General features: G+C 44.1%; 1 protein-coding gene across 3 annotated transcripts in view; it reads right to left on the bottom strand.

Moving 5' to 3' along the window:
• The window catches only part of LOC138513817 (N-acyl-aromatic-L-amino acid amidohydrolase (carboxylate-forming)-like), a 233148-nt gene that overhangs the window by 79643 nt on the left and 130357 nt on the right, over positions 1 to 23148 (bottom strand). The window contains exon 1 of one of the 3 annotated variants that reach the window (XM_069628921.1): positions 411 to 558. The exons of 1 other annotated variant lie outside the window; for it this stretch is intronic. The gene's annotated coding sequence lies outside the window, so the exon portion shown is untranslated. Of the gene's footprint in view, positions 1 to 410; positions 559 to 23148 lie in introns of those variants that run through there. One more of the 3 variants, XM_069628922.1, reaches the window with a different exon arrangement.

Genomic DNA, 23148 nt, shown 5'->3' with positions numbered 1-23148 from the left:
CACAGGGGCCCTCAGAGAGATGAATCCTGCCTGTGCTGGGTCCCTCAGGGATTCGTCGTGCCTGCACAGGGGCCCTCAGATTAATGAATCCTGCCTGTGCTGGGTCCCTCAGGGATGAGTCGTGCCTGCACAGGCCTTCTCAGAGGGAGGAATCCTGCCTGCATAATTTCCCTCAGAGGGATGAATCCTGACTGCATAGGGGTCCCACAGGGGTCCCCCACAGGGATGAATTCTACCTGCCGAGGCCCATTAGAGGGATGAATCCGACCTGTCTGGCTGTCTGCCAGGGATAGTACTGTCCCATGCAGGCACTGGTTCCTGACACACACACTTCCTGATTCCTGACCCACACTAATGTTCTCAAACAAACCAATCAAGTCGGGTTTAACTACGTAAGTATTTCTACGTACCTTTCCATTCCAACGTGTACCCGCTGCGCAAAGCTGTCCCTCTCCTTACAATTGGTTCTTGGTTGATTCCGTGTTGTGGCCTGGCCTCTCCCACAGCAAGAGACGCGGGTGCATCCCAGGCCCATGAGCTCTGAAAGTAACTTTTTTTTGCACTTCACTAACAGATCTTAACCCGAAGCAAACAAACCACCAAACCCAGTCGCTTATAAAGGTAAACACGTGTAGCACCTCCCCCTCACCTCAGGGCTAATTCCTAAAGTAAAAACTGGCAGGCAGTCAGGGAAACGGCTCTCTCACTGTACCCCGCTGTCATCTCCAAACTGCAATCCTTCCCTCTGTTTCCTTCGTGACGGCGGGTGATGAGAGAGCTGGTGCATCCTAACAACAAGTGACGCACTAACCAGGAACCGGTATTTCCTCTTATGTGCACCGCGCCTGCGGTTCTTGCATTGGGAGCACACATCTATTGATCTCAGAGTACAGCCCCAAGTATTTACTAATGTATTTTTTTTTTAAAATACATTGCGAGGCACATAGAGGAAAAAAGGGCTGCGTGCAAAGGAAACGAGGTGAGAGGAAAATACACTGTGAAAGGGTAAAGGAACACATGGTAGTCCTTCAAAGCCGACAGTGAGTGTTGCATTGTAGGAACCAGATACATAATACACTATGCAGTATCTAGCTAATTCTTAGATAAGTAAATGGACACAAAAGTAGTTTCTAAATACTGTGCCCAGATTGGGGGATGGGGGGAATATTTACAAGGTGGGAGCAGCGGTTCATAGGAGAAGCAGGCTAATTATGTTGTGAGGTAGTCAGGAAAGGCATTGCGGAATAGAGTTGATTGCAGACTCACTTCAGGGCTTTAAGTGGGCTGGGGCTAGCCGGGGCAGAACCCTGGCAGTCTCCAAAAATTGGCGTTCAGCCGGGGCTCTGCTGGGGCTCCCCGTTGACCCAACAATATGTCATAGTACTGCTCGGCAGTGGGAGATGTGAGCGAGAGTAGAGCTGCTCTCACAGTACCTTGCAAGGCATGCGATGCGGCCCCAGACGCCTGCCCTGAGCTCCTGCAGTCCCGGCTTCCCGCTGAAGCCGCTGCCAGCACCCATACACCAAAGAACTGACAGAGGTGAGTCTGCTAGATCCAGCGGCACCATGTGAGAGGAGCAGGGGGGTGGAGGGGGGTCACTTAGGAAACGGCAAAGCCACCTGAGGAGTGAGTATCTGGGCACTGGGAGGCAACCGAGAAACCAACTTTAACTTGTTCTCTCCCCGCACCGCGGTTTTCAGAAGCCTGCAAGCTAGTATGCTGGGAGCAGTACTTCGTGGATGCTTCTAGATTAGATCAGCCAGTCTCCTATTTTACAGGTTTATTATTATTTTTTTGGATGGGAGGCACGTGGCTGCTCAATGCAAAGAAGTCGTTACCCCTTTGTTCAATCCTAAATAACGTGTTAGGATATTTGATAGTGCGCTGAAGTTATAAACCAGCTGCTTATCTGTTGTTGAAAAGTACATCCCATTAATATCAATGAATCATGTAATATTCCTGGGTTCACTGTATTGCATACGGTTTGCGTTTGTACTCTAGTACAACTCCTGTAGCGTTTTCACATTTTTGTGGCCAGGATATATTGATCACTTGCAAAAACAAAGCTGAAAGGCATATTGATCAATCCGAGTGCCAATTGGGTTCAGAAGATAGCTCAGTGTGTTAAGCACCAGTTAGAGAGATCTTTGTTCATATGCCAGATCACAGTACCACATTCTGGTAAGACTGACTCTACCTTTCCTATGTCTGAGGTTGACCTTGCCCATGAATTCTTAGGCCACAACCATTGCTTAAGCTATGCTCCCAAATGGAAGCCCCCAACTCGATTTCTCGCCCCGCTTAAAGCACTGCTCAAGTCTATGGGGGGACTATTGCCGAGTTCCCGGCCTTTATATGCGACTCTTTTCTCAATGGATGTAAGGGTGCTGGGTTGGTTTTCACGTCCAGCGAGCAGATGTTCCTTGACGGGGTGAAGTGCTTGAGGTGATCAGTGAGGTGTTTCCCACCTGTGAACAATGCATTACACCTTGTGTGGGAGGCATGCACTATTGTGCTGGAGTGTTGGCTCGTTAGCCCGCGCGGGTCATGATGAGCTATGATGATATAGACAAATGACCCCCCTTTTGAGGACTAGTCATGTATCTCTCTTTTGTATTTCTGCCAATTCCTACATATGTGCTATTTCCACAGTCCCGTTTGAATGGGACTAGGGCCTGAGTGACTTCCACATCTTGAGACAGCTTGCGCAATGGTAGCACTTAATTTTAACATTATCAAGTGTCAGGTGGGTTTTGCTGATCGAGCAAAAGTTTCGAGTTTGTCTGAGCTGTAAAGGTGAGCTCAGGATCAAAGGGTATGCGGATATTCCTGATTTCTCATTTTTCCATGAGAAATGAAGATACCCAGAGAAGAACACTGAGTGAATCCGGCCCCAAGTTTGACTGATTTTGGTCGCAATTGTTCTAAAGAAGCTGTATAACAGAAACCTGACCCCATGGCACAACTGCTTAGACCAGGAAAGAGGGCGCTATTTCACAGTAAAGCAAATGCCTTGCACGGGGCGGGGGAAGCCCCAGTCTACGTCAATTCGGATTTCGGTGATATTGCTAAGAAAAGTCAGTGGCCACACCAAAACTTGTGGAAGTCTTGGAGTCTAGCCCTGACGCACACCAGCCCAAGAGAACCCTGCTCTTCACTCCTCCACATATCAACAGCAGGAGGGATAAGTGAGCATAGCACATGGGGAGGCCCCTATGATTGGGGGGAAATGAGCACGTTAAACGGTCGGAATAGAAGCAGGATGTGGTGGGCAATGATGGGTCGAGACATAGCCCGAAGGGGCAAGGCTAGGCTCACTTTTAAAAGCAGTGTGCGAACATCCCACGACCTTTTTGTTTGCATGCTGCTACAAGGAAAAACTCAGAATGTGATTGGGTTTTTTGGAAGATCTTAGAATGTGGTTGGGGTTTTTGAAGATATAAGAATGTTATATAAGAATGTGGTTGGGTTTTGTGAAGACCTAAGAATGTGGTTGGATTTCTGAAGACCTAAGAATGTGGTTGACTTTTCTGAAGATCTATGAATGTGGTTGGATTTTCTGAAGACCTAAGAATGTGGTGGGGTTTTCTGAAGATCTAAGAATGTGGTTGGGTATTCTGTTGTGTGTGCACATGGCAGTCACCATGGGTGCTGTGGGCACAGGAAAGACTATTTCTAGATTAATTTAGGGCACACTGCTTTAGGGTCATATTAGAGCTAGCGGCAGGCACAGTGGCTGGGGCTGCGGCTCGTGTAGAGACAACTATCCTAAAAAATGGAACAAGAAAGAATGGTGTGAAAATGTCAATGTTTTGGACATGTTTCCTGTTCTAATGGCCTTTCACATTTTGATAGTGGTCTTTCTCAAAGACTCCTAATGATTTTGTCTGACAACAATAGGGTTGTTACAGCCATAAATATTCAGACAGCGCTTCCCAATAACTATGGGGTTGTAAGGCCATTGGTTAAAGTGGGTTTAGAATTGAACCCTTAATGGAGGGCAAGCCACATACCCGGTGTACATAAAAAAGCAGCTGACACACTTTCATGTTGATAGATGTCGGGGTTCAGGCAGGCCTATCCCCATGCAGAGAGGGCTATGAAACTGTTTCACAGCAGGCTATGGCAATTCATAGCATGGACACAAGAATGGAAGCAGGACATGGACTATCAGAGAGCAAAAGAACAACACATTAGAAGGATGTTCAAAGACATGTGTGCTTAGGGCAACAGACAGTGAGATGTCCTTCTACATGCAACTAGCAGGACAGGGTCACTCCACTACCCTGAAAGGGTCCACTCAACTGACCCTGGAGTGACAGAGACACTCAAGGGTCAGCTTCAACTAAGGGCAGCAGGGCGAAGGTGGAACAGGGGCAAGCCCGTGGACAGGCAATGAGGACAGACTGTCATTAAATCTAGTCCACTGCTTTCACTAATAGACCAACTGGGGAATGAGAACTTCATGTAAGAAACGACGGTCTTTAGGGTGTCTTTAACACAAGCCATTCTTTCAGCACTAAGAACGAATGAGTACCAAGGTCTAGAACAGAGTGCGGGATAGTAGGACTGGACACCACGTGACAGAGGCAGATCACTGAAGGTGAGCGGATTAACGGCAGACAAAGGGAGACAGGTGAAAGCTGCGCGATGGAGCGTACTGCTGCCACATGTAAGCTCTGGTGGCATACTGTTGTAATGAGCTTCCTAGCTGAGTGGGTGACATCACTGCTTAATGGAATGTAGTGATGTCAGTGTGAGTGGAGTGTTAGTGTGTGAAGGTTCTCTGGTTGGCAGTTGGAGTTATGCTGACTTGGAAAGGACATGCCAATGTTTTGTCCCTGGCATTGAACTACAATAAATCTACTTAATAACTTACCTGCTGGCTCGGGTGTTCTTCAGCTTCCAAGTTATTACACATACCTTTCTGTCGGCCCATAGGTTCAGAGAGACTTCTTATTACACAAACACGCATGGGCGGCGCCAGCCCAGGCTCGAGAGCTCTAAATCCCTCCCACTTTGAGGCAGAAGACAGCCCTCTGCTGTGACGCCCAGCTCAGGGCTCTGATGGCAAACGCTTACAACAGCAAGAGCCTGTCAAATTTCTCACCTGGAAGAACGGATTTCTATTTAAACAACCATTAATGGGGCAGCAGCGCCAGGAAATAAATAGAGGTCGAGGGTAAAAGCCTGCCCAGGTGGTATAAATATATCCCTATGATGACGTCAAAGGCTTAACTGCTGGGCTCAGTTTTTGGATGGCCAAGCCTCCAATGATTAGTATCTTTGTTAAACTAAATGGCCTATGAACAGGGTGCCCTTCCACCAAGGTGAAACAGATAGACAGCCTCCTGGGCTCAGAAGAAGGGGCCGAGGGGTGGACAGCCCAATGGATTCAGCTTCCAAAGCTGTCATCCAGCCCCACCAACATGTTGGGGCTGGCTCCGCTCCTGAAAATATGGGATCCAATTGACACCGTCCGGGGTGAAAAGTGTTTTGGAAATCATTCTAGGGAGGCAAACATGCCAAAGTGGAAATATACGCCCCATTCTTTTAGGATATGGGCTGCTATATGGGCCCCACATCCAGGGGCACGGAGATGACAGAATAAAAGAAATAGGGAGTCTATAGGTTCAAAATGTACATGCACTACAAAGGCAAATAAGGACCAGATAAGAGGATCAAATTAAACTGTGGTTGCAAAGGGGACAGCTGCACATGTGTTTTTTAAAAAAAGATAGTTTTTTTTTAGCCCTTGCAGCTATCCGGGTGCCATATGCATTGCACATATTATAATGCAATAATACAAATAAAGTGTAAACAGTTGCACCCTGGTGTGATTTGCTCATCACAATATGAATGCACGGTAGTAACAAAGACACTCTTTCCTTGTTATGGAAAACATATGTAGTTATCACAACATAAACACAAATCATTTCTCAAATTATTCATTTTTTTCGTATAAAAAAGGACATAAAACACTTTGTTATAAGTAAGAAACAAAGTTCATCAATGTAATTCTTATTTTGATTTTCAATTAAATGTCCATCAATCAATCTGTGTATAATGAAGTCTTAATATTCATGCCCTTCAGGGTTTCTCTGCTCGCCCCTGTCCATTCATTCATTTGTGTGTAATCAAGTCTTGATATTAATGCCCTTCAGGGTTTCTCTCCTCGCCCAACACATGTTTCGCACTATGCGGAAAATAGTCCCTCTGCAGCGCGCGCTTCTTCAGGGGCTACAAGACAAATAGTTTCAGTTACCTTAAATGTATATAAATGGAAATGGTATTGTCTGGTTCTCCAATACCATTAGTATAATACATTGGGCCTCATTACAAGTATGCTGGTCCGGTACCAACGGTGCCGGTAAGCTACCGGCACCGTTGTTACCGGACCGGCATATGATATGATATGATAGGTTATTTATAAGGTGCTTAATACCCAGAGGTTTCTAAGCGCGGACCCAGGGATCGAACCTGTGGTGCTCCGTATTGTCTTGCTTCCAAGGCGAGCACGTTGCCTACTGAGCTTTCCTCCCGAGACTACTTGCCATGCTCAGAATTCTGCGAGTGTGTGCCTTTCCAGGCGTCAGGTGATAGTTCATTGTACTAAATCTTGTACCCAGCTTCTTAATAATATTCAAGGTATGATGGCCTATATAGAGGAAATATAATCACCCATCAAATCTCTGTGGTGACTTATATTAAGAAAACTGTTGAGCTACACTGATTCTGCTATGTTACATAGCCTCTACTGTATTCTTACCTACTCGCGCAGCCGTCTGCCGTGGTACAATTTCCTCTGTGTTTTCAGCTTTCTAAACGCTCAAGCTGGGCTATTCCAATGAGAATAAAGAAAGGACTATATTTTACTACATATTCGGCCATTTTAAAATATATTTATTTTGGACTCATAGCAGTACCGGTGCTAGAATCTATTAAATGAATATGGACCAATCTTTGTGCTGAATCGATATTTATGTTCACACTTTTATAATAATATGTACAATTATAAATAAAATAAAATGTTATGACCCATTACAGAAATAGCATGGTCAATTTCCGTGTTATTTCTGGTGCTCTATGCATATTAATGCCTTATAGCAATCTAATTCTAGTGTTATTTACAAAGTCTCATCAATTACCATACACTGTTATATTATATCCCCTAATCTAGTGCTAGTAGTGATTGAATAAACGTAGTAGCTGGCAATACCAGATCCAGTTTTGATTTAATAATTTCCAATAAATCTGCACATTACTTTTCTAACCCTTTATTTATCCAAAAATACATTTAAATCGTTGTCCCTGTTTAATCCTATTTTTGTTGTGTTACAATGGAAAAGGAACTCTGCCATTTTTCTCTGTAACATATTATCCCAATCCCCCCCTCTGTCACTTGCCGTTAGTATATACATATTTTACATCAGTATATGTCTGGTCTATTCCAATGGGCTCCTAAAGGAAACCTTTTGTCTTTCATTCATTGTTCTGAGATGTTCACTTATACGTTCTCTGTTATACATTCTAAGGACCCGATAAAAGGTGTGCCTGGGATCAATTAACAAGAGTAGGGGTATTAGAGAATACGGACGGGTGACAGTGGGCTGAGACATGGCAGAGCAATTGCACGAGAAGAAATCCAATCCTCACAGGTGGTTTTTTAGTTCAAACAAATGCAGCACTGCACATGAGCAGTCAGCTGGTGGGGTGGCATAATAGGGGTTTGGGAAGCGAAATACCAGATTATAATAACTAAGAAGAGTCTGTGGGGATAAAATGCACACAAGTAAGAACGTGCTGTAAAATACACCACTACACAACTGTGATATGATGGGTGGTGCTACATAGGTAGGTGGGGTGTGACATATGCTGCTACCAATTTGTAGTGTGGCAAGTCAGAAGAAGAACTAAGACTAAGAGGTGGCATTTCAATTTAAGAGTTTTATTTAACAAAAAGAAAAAGGACCTTTCTCTCCCTACAACTGAAGGGTTTGCTCTGCATTGTACCTTGCGTGCTCGTCGACAGGGTGGCTACCAACTAAAGTGTCCGTCCTCAGTGCAAAACTCTCCTACTCTGACCCTACCACTAACAAAAGATACTCTAAACAACAGAAGATCACCAGGAGAACGACTCTTTTCAACTGGTTCTGCTGCTTCAGCTTTAGGGCTGTGTTCCTGACAATCTTTTGAAATAGCTTCTGATTCAACAAAAGGTGAGACCAGGAGAATGCCTCTCCTTTTCAAACTGTATCAGTCTTAAAGGCAGTTTTCAGATAGTCTCTGATGGCAGCCTTCAAGAGTCCTTGTAGTTCCTCACAGGGACTTGCCTTGATTTGACCAAATCACCAACAATTCTTCCTTTTCAATACAACACCGAGTCCCAGGCTTCCCATGTCTTCTCCTTGAGTAATGAACCAAGGGACGTCACTCCCAAAGTACACTTGGTTTCTTCCACTATTCTTAACAGCACTATTGTTAAAGAGACCCCTCTTCTATTCCTTGGCTCTCAATTTCTCTCTTATGATAATTGTGATGAGGGAGATTTCTCCTGAGGCACTCTTTGCTTTTACAATCTTCCTGTTGATTATTCTGAGGAAGAAGCTTTCTCTTGACGGCCTCCTCACTCTTGGTAATTTTGGCACTGGTACTGTGATGAGGGAGATTACTCCTGATGCACTATTCTGTTGTGATGTCTTTATCACTCTTACTGTGATGAAGGAGATTACTCCTGACATGTTCTTAAACCTCAATACGTTCTCAGTAACTACTGTAATGAGGGAGATTACTCCCAAAGTACTTTGCAGTATTTCCCAAACCGCTACTGGGTCTCCAGTGACACCCATTACCTTCTTTCTCATGGGGCCACATCACTGGCTCTTCCCGGGGTGTTGGTCTCACACCTTGTTGCTGTACCGCATTGGCTCTGTGGCTTACTAGGCATTTCGGTGTTGGCTTAGTTGAAGGATGGCACTGTCCACCTCCCAAAGGTCACGCCACCCTCAGCCTGGTTCCAGCTTCAGCCTAGGTCAGTTTTCAGCTCTCCAACGATGAGTTCTTCTGAGCCTTCTACAAGACCCCTCACGGCCGAGGACCTCTTCTGATCGCTTCCTCGTTCCCAGCTTTGAACTTCCCAAGGTTGACGTACGCCAGATTCTCATTTCAGTAAGTCCCTTCTTGCTTTTTATGGTCTGTAGCTGGGTCCTCTCTAGCGGAGTGCCAGAATCCCTCTTTTGTATCGATGAGATATTATTCATGTGTCCTTGGGGCCACCTCTTCTCAGTACTGCTAATACTTAGAAAAGGAGTAGTTTGCATCACTCCTTCAATCTTCCTTTTATCAGGACTTTTGAAAGATGACTCATGATCACTCTGTGTGTTCCTCCTTGTGTTGGTAATATCATGTTTTTCATAAGGAAAGGAGGGAGTATTACCATAACAGGCAGTAGTCTTCTCTGGTTGGTTCTTGGAAGGCCTCTAGGATTGCATGTTCTCAAAGGTAAGGGGGTTAGGGAGTTCTATCATGGAATGGGAGTCCTTGTCCCCATGAGGGGAGTCCCTCACTGTGAGGTCCTGCATTACGCCACCACTAAGGGTATTGTTGCGTAGCGGGCTCAGCTCCCTAGCCTCACTGGGAAGGGCTCCTCTCTAGGGTTAAGTGACAATATCCCATGAATCGTCACATTAGACAGTTGAGTGGAAACCAAGAACGGGGTGACGGGACAGCACAAAAGAGGAAAGGGTGGAGAACTACAACACTACAAACTGTAGTTGGCTAGGGGCGCAAGCTCAGTAAGGGATGTCGGGTGGGAAGCAGTGCACAACTGCTTTGTATATAGTGTATGCTATCGCACAATAAATGATGGAAACAATTTCACATTTTCTTTTTCAGAGCAAAAGGTGATGTGGGTCATAGGACAATTCTTTGTGTCACAAGCAGCGAGAGGCATGAGAGAAGGAAAACCTGGTATTAACTTGGGCCTAAAAAGACAAGCACATTCTGGATGGGAAAAGGATGACTGTTGTGGGGACAACTGCTTGTCGAGGTGATAAAATGGCTAAGGAAGCATGCCACTCAATTATTTATTTATTTATTAGCATTTATAAAGCGCTCAACAGCCATTAGGCATCGTGGCGCTGTTACAGAAATACTTGCTGGTTACAGATGGTACAGAGAACTTAATGATTACATTCATGTGATGCAGAGGAGGTTAGTTACATTAAATATTGGGTGAGGGTAAGAAGGTAGCAAGCCCGAGAAGGCGATGCAGGGAGATTGAGTGGGAATGTAGGTGGTGTAAGTTGAACAGGATGGTTTTGAGGGTTTTATGGAAGGTGGATAGGGAGGGTTCCGGTCTGAGTGCGTTGGGTAAGGCATTGGGTGCTGTGTGCGGAAAACATAAACCACCAGCGTTTGCTCTTTTGATGGTGAGAACACAGAGTTGGCTGGCGTGATTACTTCTTTTGGGGCGTGTAGAGGTGGCTCTAGGAATGGTTTCTGATAAGTAGGATGGGGCAGAGTGACTGATGCATTTGTGCGTTAGCGTGAGGATCTTGAAGTTGATTCTTTCATTGACTGGGAGCCAATGGGCAGCTCATCTAGCCTTTGTGATGTGATCTCTTTTGGAAATGCTGAGGGCTGCACAGAGCGCGTTGCTCTGAACTATTTGGAGCCTGTTGAGATTTTTAGCTGAGGTGCCTGCAAGGAGGGCTTTACAGTAATCGAGTTTGGCTCCAATCGTGGCATGGGTGATGTCATTCTGGTAATACACTTGGAGGTAATGACATGGCAGAAGAGGGAAGGGGTGCACCATTTGATACAATGCTGGGAACCGTTATGCACCTGGGCAGTATTGTGGGTAACACAGAGGTTTTTCGGTCAGAAATGATCCAGAGGCTGGATTGGTGGGGTGGCGGGTGGCAAGACTGCATTGTAGGACCTAAGAAGGGCTTAAATGGGTAAATGGAATTTTCTTGAAGCCTATGGGTAAGGGATATACATGACATTGCTTAATTACTCTTAGAACCCTACGGTATTTACCTACAGATAAAGGTCATCTGTATGATGCAGGAATGGCAATGATGAGGATGAGCATCAGGGATTCTTTGGAAGTGAACCGAAGCAAGTGAGGGATTTAACAAATGGAGGGTGGAACTGAAAGGTTTGCGGGATAAGCATCAGGTGCAATGTGCAAGATCAGGAAGAACTAAAGGAGATCCTGGGCAAGACATGTCTTTTCATGACTGTAGATGGCTTGAGTTGCTCCCTTTGACCCCTGTCATTTGGCTGTGCTGTGGGGGATGGGCAGAAGAGTCAGGAAGCCCCAACGACAGGCCCGCCATTTGGGGAAACTTGCGTGGTGGCCACTGCAGGGTAAGGCAGCCTAAAAAGCGTGGCCCATTATTTGAGGAAGCTGAGGAGGATGGGAGCTGCAGGAGCAGGATACCCGATGGACAGGCAAGCAATCTGGTGAAGGTGTGGTGGCTTGGGCAAGGAGAGGGAGAAGTGATTAGGTCAATCTTGTAAACTGACCATGTCATAGTATAATAACATATTTAGTGAATATCTGAGTTGGTTTGCAGACCTGAAAGAGTGTCGAGGAGCGAGATAGCCACTAGGCTAGTGTCTTTGGACAATGGAACCAGGGACACCTACAAACTACTGGGCCAAGGAAATTATACTGTTAGGGACAGGGAACTATCCAGCAGTGGTAGCCACCATAGAATCATGGCAGTCACATGGTGCAGCCATTGCTCAAATGAGCTTCTCGGAAGAGGACTGTACAGCCACATGTTTAGAGGAACAGTACTCTAGAGTACGAGACCTCAGGGAGAGCTGGAAGTCAGGGGGGGTGATGAGGGAGGCCTAGGGGTCTTTAAAGGCCCTGAAACTGGGACCCTGTCCCAAATGGAGAAAAGAAAATGGACATCAGTACCAGGGGTCTATTCCCAAAACAAGAGAAGCTAAAGGGGCCATGAAACCTGGGTACAGTTCCTGAATAACAACAATGAAAGACATTGGTTACAAGATCAGGCACTGAGTGGTGAAATCTCAAAAAAAGAATAAAAAAGTAGTGATGAGACCAGGGCGGAGCGAATAGAGGGATGACAAGGAAGGGGTCACAAGACCTGGGAACAGATTTCAAGTGTTCCTTTACCCTGTAAGGAATAATTATTACTTAGGTCAGGCCACGGCTAGGATGCCAGCTCAGTGCAGAATCTGAGGTGGTGTCATTTTCCGGTGGCCAAATACACGATTTGCTGGAAAGAATTCTCAGGTTTGCTGTGGCTGACCTGTCATCTGAAATCTTGGACTATCACCCGATGAGTTCTACTTGAGAAATGTCTGTAAATCCTATGGCTTTCTATCCAATGTCCTCTATGACGTGCAGAGGGACATGCAAGTTCGGAAAGAAGGGACATAGATGACTGGTAAGACACATTGCCACATGTCCCAGAAGATGCCTGCCCTTCGGGGAACCTGTGTGGGGGGTTAGCTGCTGGGGCAGGTAGGCCGAAGGAAAGGCCTGCATTTGGGGAAGCTGGAGTGGCAGCAGCTGAGGGCCAGAAAGGCACATGAAACAGTGCTTTTGAGAGGACATATTATCTATTAATATCAATCACTTTGCATGATCCGATAGCATGTGGACATTGTTCAAGTATATGCACAGAAGTTTTAGGAATCCTCCATTGAAGATACTTGTTCAATATTGTAATCCCAGGGGGTGAAAAGCACACACGTGCAAAGTGTAGGCAAAAACAATCTTAAAATCATGCACTCTTTTGAGACATTTTTCTGTAACTTGATGTACGAGTGTAATCCTAATTGACGTATATTGTTATTAACCAACCAAAGAATCTTGCGCATTAGCGCCCAGAGTACCTTCTTTTACGGCATTGCAACAGAGTCATGCAAAACAAGCATGCTGATAAACACCACAATTTACACAATCTGTTCTCAGACTTCAGTTCACAATTGATATTTCATTTAAAACCCAGTCAGTTTGCCCTACAGTTGGATGCGGCCAATGACATTATCCAAGGCAGCTCATTTGCTTGCTTATGTTGGATATTGTCGTGGAGCTGAAGTATCCAAGCAACTGCATCCAATGTCTTTGGCATTCTTAACCACTTCCTATGTTTCCTCAGCTTGAAGTGGGATGCCAGTGCTTGAGCTGGTGACCATTTATGTGTCGTACGCTGGAACCTGCAGTGTCGTCAGTGGCTCTACATATGCTGTATGATACGCTGGGAAAGCTTGGCTGTCAGAAGCATTGCCTTTCAACTCACAGAGGTGCTGACATTTTACAAAGATGCCCCCCAAAAAGCCCGTCTCCTAGCCAAATTAAGTTCAGAAATGGGAGCAGAACATGATGCTTTGCTGTTTCACACAGAGGTCAGGTGGCTACCCAGGGGAAAGGTTCTAAATCATATTTATGGCCTAAGAAATGAAGTGCAACACGTCTCCTGAGTTTACAGAACACAAATTCAGAGGGCCTCATTCCATGTTTGCCGCTATCCCGCCGGTATTATCAGTGGGATACCGGCAAACTGTAAAACCGTTTCCGCCACTTGGTCTGCAAAATTAAAAGCAGATTTGAAGTGGCGCCAACACCGGTAAATCCCCATCCCATGGAGTCCTATAGGACACCATGGGGGGATTTGCTGGTATTGCCGGCACCAGTATTGCAGTCTTTTGCCGATAGGGTGGTGGATATAACTACAGCTCAGAGCTGGAGGTAAATCCACCACCCTACTGGCAAACATGGATTGTGCTGGTGCGGTAACCTGCTGGTATGCGGTAATACCGGCACGTTATTACTGCACTGTCGCACTCATATTGAGGCCCAAATTGGACAGTTTAAATTCCCTGAGCCTCCCTTTGAAGGCGCAGAAAGCATTTAATTTAAAATGCATGCAAATAGTATCAGCTTTCAAAACAAATTTAAGCTTTGGAAAAGGAGGGTCGATGTTGTCACTATGGATACATTCTCATTACTAGCAGATACACTTGAGGAGACAGAATATGACCTTTCATGCATTGAACTAATCACAAATCATTTGATTTCTGTTAGATTCAGCATAAAAAATGCTTTCGAGAGGACCATTGCCACCTGGGAGAAAGATATCAAGAAATTAAGGAAGACAAGTAGCCAGAAGCCAATGCATGAACACATTTAAATACCAGACAAATGGTCTAATTGGAATCCAGCAGAGTTGAATCAAAAAAGGAGAAATAATAGTAGAATATTATAGTCAAAACAATAACCTAACAGCCAAGTGAAGAACAGAGCATAGAGTAAAATGAGTATTTGCCAGAAGATCAATGTATAGTGAACCACAATAATTAAGACGAGACAAAACACAAGTTTGCAATAATACTTCTGTGGAAGAAAAAGTTAGAAAATTATTAATTTTCATAATATTTTAAAAAGAAAACACAAAACTGAACGATAATACAAATTTGAGTTTGGAGAGAGAAGGCAGAATCACAAATAAAGCCCAAGTTGCGAGCGTGATGTGCACTCACAAGGCTAAGAGGTGGAAAGAAAATAGGAGATGGCGAGATAATAGAAGAAGGTACAGCGATGAAAAGAATGCAGGGAATTATCGCTTGGGATAGTGACCCTTCCGCAATTTATAGCCCTCACATTGGCCTCAGGCAACAACTTGGGGTTGGTCATTATGCTGGGAAGGAGCCTAGTGCTTTCCTTTATTCCCAAACTTCCCAAGCGCTTTAGAATTAGGCAAGACTTCTGTTAACTGTTTTCTAAGCACTACAAGAGTCCAGGGGGGTGGAGGGTCACCAAATAAAGATAGTTAGGATTGAAATATAAGGTGCAAATATCTATTTAGATGGATATATTTATAAAACTGTTAAATTGTACTTAGCTTTGCTCAAAGCACACAGTGAATGCAGTCTGTGCTAAAAGTAGACTACAGAAAGGCTGGCAGAGCACACAGTGGCTGAGCAGCTGTTCCTGTCCATCAAAAGCCCATGCAGACTAAGAATAGGAGAATGTACGTGCTCATGCACAAAATGCAACATTATGCAAAAATAAGGGTGTTTGTGTAAATTACTGGACCAGATGAAATATAAGAATATGGAGTGAAGTGTTGAGAGTAGGGTGGGAAGATGGGTTTATGTATGAATGTTTATAACATAGCAAATGATACTAAGCAAGAGCAACAATGTATTCCTTCAGATGAAGCAGTATGTTAAGCAGGATTGGTCTAAATGTAAACCTGGCCATGCAACACTGGAGACTGCAGCATCCCTTGTATAACAAGAAGAACAGTTTTGGATGAGCTCTTCCGGTATCCAGTAACCAAGTCAAGAGTATTTAAGCTCCAGGCCCAGCACCAGTCTTCAGGACCTGGGAGTGGTTGAGGGACAGAATATACCACTCTGGAGTAGAATTATTTACCAATCCTCACTTCTGTACAGATTACATTTGTTATCTTTTGCAAGATAGACTTTTGGCCTCAATTCCCTTGAGGGGGGAATTAATCTGGTGTGAACGTGATCAGGGAGTACCCCAATATATTTCAGGGGTACAAGTTTGGCCTACCTTTCAGTGGTGACCCCCATATGACCTCAGTTTCACTCCTATACTTTGCGAAGCCCTGGCCTAGTCACCAGGAATAGAGCCATGCCCAGCTATAGTGATCGGTCCCCTTAATCAAAAAACCCATGTATATTGAGCGACTTTAGGAGGAGCCATTTTAAAAGAAATCCTCTCTGCTCACTGAAGCAGGGCATGGCTCCAGAATGACAGGCCAGCTTCAGAACGGAAGAAACCCAGATGAACAACGCCCACGTGAGTATTCTCTTGCAAGTGATAACAAAATAGGAACATGTATGTATGATATTGTGATGTGGTGATGTGTATGTATGAAATGATGATGTGAACAAAATATTTGGTGATGTGAAAGATATTATGCTGATGTGGATGTTGTACGAGGTGAATGGAATAGATGGAATAGGACTTGGTGATGCATTATGCCATAAGACTTTTGGTGATGTAGTATTGGTGATGTATAAAATAGGACTTGTTGATAAGGAAAAAGATTGGAATAGGATAGATTGGATTGGATTTCAGGTGATGTGTAAAGGAGTAGATTGGATAAGAAGCGGGTTATGTATTGAAATTGTCATGTATTTCTGTTTTTCTGCTTTTTGTTATGGAAAGGGAACCTCAGCATATAAAAGACTGAGATGAAAGGGATCCCCAGCTTATAAAGACTGGGAGGTAAGGTATCCTCAGTCTTAACAGGTTGAGAAGGTAGAACCACACATTACTTTTCTTATGATGATAAAAGAAATAGGTGGTATTACAAAGGATATAAGGAAAAACAGTAGTGGCTCAGAATAAGGAATGGGTCTGGATGGTAGTCAATTATTTTGTGTATATTTTCGCTTGATGTCTTTTGTGGTAAAAAAGGAAGGAAGGTGGATGAGTCCCGGTGTGTGTGGGTGAAATAAAAATGAGAAAAAGTAAGGGGATGGGGAAACAGTGGGTTGATCTGTATTTTTGAAGCACGTGCAGCATAGCAGTAGTGTTTAAGTGAAGCATTAGGGATGCACACAACATTATGGAGGAATAAACTCCAATAAAACACATGTATAGGGTTCTGCCACTGTGTTGTGACAGAATAAATAAACAATTGATAGTATTGGTGTACGCAGAGGGTCCACAAGTAGACATAGACAGTGAGTTAAGAGCATTGCGGGAAAGGTTGGTTAGGTTACAAGAACCTGAAGAAGTATCGCCAGAAATAAGGGTACCGGTACAGAAAATAGGGGATAGGAAGTCAGGAGATTTTTTGTTTAGATTGAACCCTGGGGCAATAAGAAATGTTTGTGTTGAAAAAGATGATGGGCAGAGGGTATGGACGGTTCTGGGACAAGAAGTAGAACAAAAAAGGGATAATTGAGGGGAAGATCAAGGAGAGGAGGCCGTGAGAAACCTATCCCTGCCACAAGAGGCAGTTGGGAGGGACAGACCAAGAAATAGACCAGATTTAATCATGGTAGTTCAAGATCAGAAGAATACTCAAGGCGTAGAAAACAAAATAGATATGCAGATGCCTTTAGTATAAAGAAGTAGGGATAACGCCATGGCCTCAATCGGACAAAAATAATTTGACTAAAGCTCTCCCCCATCTTATAGACGGAGCTAGTAAATGGGGCTATGAATTTGAAAAACAAACAACAGGGGTAGCCTTAGCACTAGGAGTTTTTAAGAGTTTACTGGTCACCATAATTGGGGACCAGGCTGGGGACATATGGGCAAGGGCTGGGGTAAGTCTTGCAGATAAAGAACATGATCGAGCAGCCTTTGATGAGGTAAGGGCAAGGGTATGGGCTGCGCTACGAAGGATGTACCCAGATAACCCTGATTTACATTCTGTAATGCAATGCACAATGGGTGATGATGAGGACCCAGTTAGGTTTATTCTTAGATTACAGGAAATGTGGAGAGTTGAGACAGTACCATTTTTCTATTTTATTTTAAAGAGGGAACTACCAAAAGAGGTCCAGAAGGCTCTAGGAAAAATTGTGGGAATTGAAGCCAAAGGGTGGGCAGAGATACAAAATATAATAGTCCACAATTGTAAGAGAATCAAGGGGCGGGACAGGCAGACAGCCCAGAAGCGGCAAATTGACGAGGCAAAACTAGTGGAAAAGAAACTGACTAAGGTTGTTGTTCCAGCACCAGTGAAGGCAAAGGCTCAGGGGAAAAGGACAAGAGATACTCAACAAATTGGGAATGCCACAACTGCAGCACTATGGGGTGAAGGAGGACAGGGACAATGGTGTGGGGGGGGCAGTACCCCAACCCACAGTGACAGTATGAAGAGGAACACCAAGGGGAAAAGGGGGATTTCGAGGCGCAAGAGCAGGAGGCTTTGGGAGGATAGGACCTCAGGGAGGAGGATTGTGAATATCACAGGGCTGTTATTGCGGAAAATGGGGGCATTTCGCAAGGGAGTGCAGGAACAGGCCTTTAGGAGATTTAATTATGGGCCATCACCTCCAGGGCAGGGATTCCAAGGACCTCAAGGAAGGAGACAACAGCAATTTTGCAAATTTGGCAAAGGGGGTCAAAATCAGTTCCCTTATGGGGCTGACAGGCAAGGGCAACATGGGAAACAACTACAGCAGGATGATAGAACACTGTTTAACAGAATGGCAGAGGGAACAGGTGCCCCATTCCAAGGAGTTACAATGATGGGGCGGCCCTTTTTCATTACTCAGGACAAATACATATTCTTATTAGGTCAGCCCACAGAAAGCACTTGCATGTCCAATCCTATTGATAACCGCACACCCTGAAGAGGAGACCTGAGTGGAAGAGGAAATAGGAAACAAGCAATTTATATTTATGGTAGATTCAGGTGCAACTAAATCATACATTATGGAGGGGAACTTTCCATTATCAGGTAAAACTCTTTACATGCAGGGATTCTCTGGGGTTATTTCTACCGTTCCATACACTGAGGAGCTGGATATAAAAGTGAGAGGGGAGGTAGTACAAGCCCCCTTGTTATATTCAGAGAGTTCCCCTGTGAACTTGTTGGGTAGGGATCTGCTCAGTACAATAAATATAACTATATCAGTCACAGATTAAGGGGTTGTGTATTCCACTCCAGGGATGTGTGTAACTCAAGCAATGGTAATAATCAATCCAGTAGCAAGGGAGACAGTAGTACATGGGGTTCCTGTGGTCCAAGATATATTTTCTAATGGTATTAAGGTATTAGTAAATGCAGTGCCTCAAATTGCGACAAAGTGTTGGCAAGTACCTACAGATTTTATTGTCCGACCCATGGTGCCACCCGAGATGGTGACAGGGACAATATTGTTATTAGATGTGTAAGGACTAGTAGCATCAGACAAAAGAGTAGTCCTTATTGGAACAGACCAGGACGGGTGAGATTGGTACACAAAATTATGTATAGACCCGACAGTGTAATTAAAGGAAATGATGAATAGGGAGTAATTGGAGGACAGTGAGTAAAACGGGGAGATTTTTTTGGGAATCTGCATCCCCTGTGATATCATGGTGTAGTATAGGGAGGTACAGTGCCCCCTGATGGCAGTGGTAACTCAGATATTTCTATTTTTTAGGAGGACATGCAATATGTGCCAACACAATTATGGACTGTTAATCCACATGATGGTGTGTTACTGAGAGATGTGACCCCAGTACAAGATTACATTGAAGTAAGATGCTTAGCACAAATCATCCAATATGTGAATGATCAGTTGGGATGTAGTGAAATAAACATCAGTACAGGAGGAATTCTGTTTCATTATTGCAATTGCTGGCTCACAAAGGGTACAAGGCAGATACAAAGAAGCTACAACACTGCCAACAGGAGGGACTATACTTGGGACAACTCATTTTTGTAATGGTAAATAAAATGTATCAGATAGGGTGGTGGCAGTACGCAACTGCCTTAGGCCCAGTACTGTGAAGGAAATGTAGCAGCTTTTTGGGCTTATGTAATTATTGTAGGGCATGGATCATAGACTACGCAGTCTACACCTACACAAGGCCACTGTTACAAAGTCTCAGGGAAGGACAGAGGACTTAAAAGTGCATTTGAATGGACTGAAAATAACTAGACAATTTGAAGTCTTAATCTATTTGCAAGGCCCCTGTTTTAGCAACTCCGGATTATATATAGAAGTTTAATTTATTTTCCCACTCTGATGAATGGCTCATGCATTGACAGAAGGAGAAATAGTATATGGTGATGGGTCATAAAAAATTGACCAGGGGACTGGACAGAAGCACACAGGCGTTGTAGTGGGACACAGTAAAGGGGGCAGAAATAGTGACCACCCCTGTAGAAATTAAGACCATAGTTCCATACATAGCATTGCCCATATTACAACTGGACCATTATTATCTGGGGAACTGATCAGCCCCAGGTTTAAAGGTCCATATGAGGTGGTGTTCTGTACTCCTCTCGCCGTCCGTGTGAAGGAGTTAGATATTGGGTGCATCTCTCAGATGTCCTAAGAGCACCTGAGACAAGGCAAAGTTTAGTAATGGCATAGCCAAAGAGGAAATATTTTTGATGATCCATGCCAGAGTGGTGTGCAGTGGCAAACACCTGCTTTTTTCATTTTTCTTTCTTTTTTAATTTTTTAATTTTTTCTTTTGTCCATTTTTTTTTTATTTTGCAAAGAAAATGTTGGCCTTGGAGGAAAAAGGGTCCCTCCCGCTTCCTCTCTGTCACTCCCTCTCTCTTCCTCCCTCTTTCCTTCCCTCTCCCTCTCTCCCTCTCTCCCTCTCTTTCCCATTCTCCTTCCTTCTCTCTCTCCTTCTTTCTCACTCTTTCCCTCTCTCTCTCTTTCTCTCTCTCTTCTCTCTCTGTTTCTCTTTCTCTCTCTTTTTTTCTTTCTCTTTCTTTTTCTCTTTCTCTCTCTTTCTTGATAACCTTTTTTCTCCTCTGCAGGAATAAGCAAAGATGGCTGACCAAACTCTCTGTTATGTTGGGATAAAGTTAAAATATATCACATTTGTTTTAGAAATTATGTAGTGCCTCTTTTTAATACTATGATGTTTTGTATGACACTGGTTGTGGTTGTTGGGGTAGATGAAGGTATGTCTGTTATATGGGGTGGCCATATATAGGGGGGGTGGACAGTTGGGAGAAAATGCTATCATGTCTATAAAAAAGGAAATACAAAATGTCTCACTTTCTGCCGGCCACCCCTACAAGTTTTCTTAGACAAATGAAACGGGAAGTATGAATGACGTATGATTTATATAACGGGTTGGGCTTTAGTACTATTTCTGATGTCCAGAATGTAGAAACATTGAATAGCTGGTACTCTGATATGCGGATTGCAGGAAGGAAATCAATGAAAGATGTTAGATGTGTGCACTTATCCCGCACACATCAGGGGTTCCTAAGGTTTTAGTTCCACATCCATTCTCAATTACAGAGGCATAATACCCGGGACATCTTGCACTATAGGGTATTAAGGGCACATTCCAGGCACATAGTGTGCAATTGAAGAACATTGATCTAGATCCAGCGTTATGCAATGGCAACACAAAATACCACCAGTGTTTACAAGGACCATATTTCTCCTTGGGAGGTTACTCAAATGACAATGACAAATGGCAGGGCACCACAGTGATGTGCCTGGCAGATGGGCTGATCGAGTACAGCGGAGAAGCAATATCCCAAATAGAGACTATTTGTGCGCAAATATGGCCCCAACACATCACAAGGCTGACACAGATTGCAACAATGAAGAAGCCACTGTGACTACATAGAGAAAAAACTTTGAACTTTATTTTAGCAATGAAGGAACTGTTCCTGGTGGCGCAAACATACAGTGCAACCACACTCTTGTGATGCCTGGTAGGACGAAAGGTACAGCAGGGGTGATGGATTACTACTGGGTTTGTGGCCAACAAGCCTACCTGCACCTCCTACAATCTTGGAGGGGCAAGTGTTCACTGGCCACGCTGCACTCAGTGCTACTAGTAATCCTGGAAGAACAACTGAAGGGAGAAGAAATGCCTGTTGAGGTGCCAACAGCCCCTCTAGCACCTAAAGAAACATAAAGAAGCTTGCAGATCGCACAAGAATTTGGTATGCTGCCAGAAAAAGGACGATTTCAACAGCGGGGAAGAAAGAAGAGATCAAACTGTCTCAAAAAACTGTTCTGCACTGCTCAGAGGAAAACTTGATGAGTATCGGCTTTTTAGCCCAGCAGAGACTTTCTTTTTCATCCTTTTTGGCTCCTGTGGTACAAGCAGCTGCTGCACTTTTCTACCCCTGGAGGATGCTAAGAATGTGTCACTATCCCACGTCATCATGGGGTGCACAATCTAGGTGTTCAAATGAAGAAAAAAGGTGGAGTTCAGAACACAGATTGGCTATCGCTTGCCTTTGATTGGGTCTCGTCATGGCTGGAGGCAGCAGTAAAAATACTAGTTCCTGTGATTGTGTTCTTCTTGGTTCTCTTCTGCACATGCCAATTGGGTTGCTGGTGTGTTCCTATAGTCCCTAATAGTGCAAAGATGATGGTATCAATTGGGGGATCTAAAACACCTTGCCATACAATAATCAGCAAAACTCAAACCCATATTTCTGGGGTTAGAGATATGTCGGGCGGGATGAGTTTGTTACTGTAGAAGTAAGGAAAGGGGGGAATGTTGGGAAGGAGACTAGTGCTTTCCTTCATTCCCAAACTTCCCAAGTGCTTTAGAATTAGGCAAGACATCTGTTTACTGTTTTCTAAGCACTACAAGAGCCCAGGGGGTTGGAGGGTCACTAAATAAAGATAGTTAGGATTGAAATATAAGGTGCAAATAACTATTTAGATGGATATATTTGTAAAACTGTTAAATTGTAGTTAGCTTTGCTCAAAGCACACAGTGAATGCAGCCTGTGCTAAAAGTAGACTACAGAAAGGCTGGCAGAGCACACAGTGGCTGAGCAGCTGTTCCTGACCATCAAAAGCCCATGCAGACTAAGAATAGGAGAATGTACGTGCTCATGCACAAAATGCAACATTATGCAAAAATAAGGGTTTTAAGTAGAAATTACTGGACCAGATGAAATATAAGAATATAGAGTGAAGTGTTGAGAGTATGGCAGGGAGATGTGTTTATGTATGAATGTTTATAACATAGCAAATGATGCTAAGCAAGAGCTACAATGTATTCCTGCAGAGGAAGCAGTATGTTAAGCAGGATTGGTCTAAATGTAAACCTGACCATGCAGTACTGGAGACTACAGCGTCCCTTGTATGGCAAGAACAGTTTTGGATGAGCTCAGCCGGTATCCAGTAACCAAGTCAAGAGTATTTAAGCTCCAGGCTCAGCACCAGTCAGGACCTGGGAGTGGTTGAGGAACAGATTATACCGCTCTGGAGCAGAGGTATTTGCCAATCCTCACTTCTGTACAGATGAAATGTGTTATCTTTTGCAAGATAGACTCTTGGCCTTAATTCCCTAGAGGGGTGAATTATTAATCTGGTGTGAGCGTGATCAGGGGGTACTCCAATATATTTAAGTGGTACAAGTATGGCCTACCTTTCAATTATAATGCGATTATGAAACTTCCTCAGTCTATAAAGCTTAACTAGATAGTTGATGTAAAATGT

Source organism: Ambystoma mexicanum, chromosome 12 (genome assembly GCF_040938575.1).
Source record: "Ambystoma mexicanum isolate Mex_15411 chromosome 12, UKY_AmexF1_1, whole genome shotgun sequence".
NCBI lineage: Eukaryota > Metazoa > Chordata > Amphibia > Caudata > Ambystomatidae > Ambystoma > Ambystoma mexicanum.
This window is presented reverse-complemented; position numbering and strand designations above follow the sequence as displayed.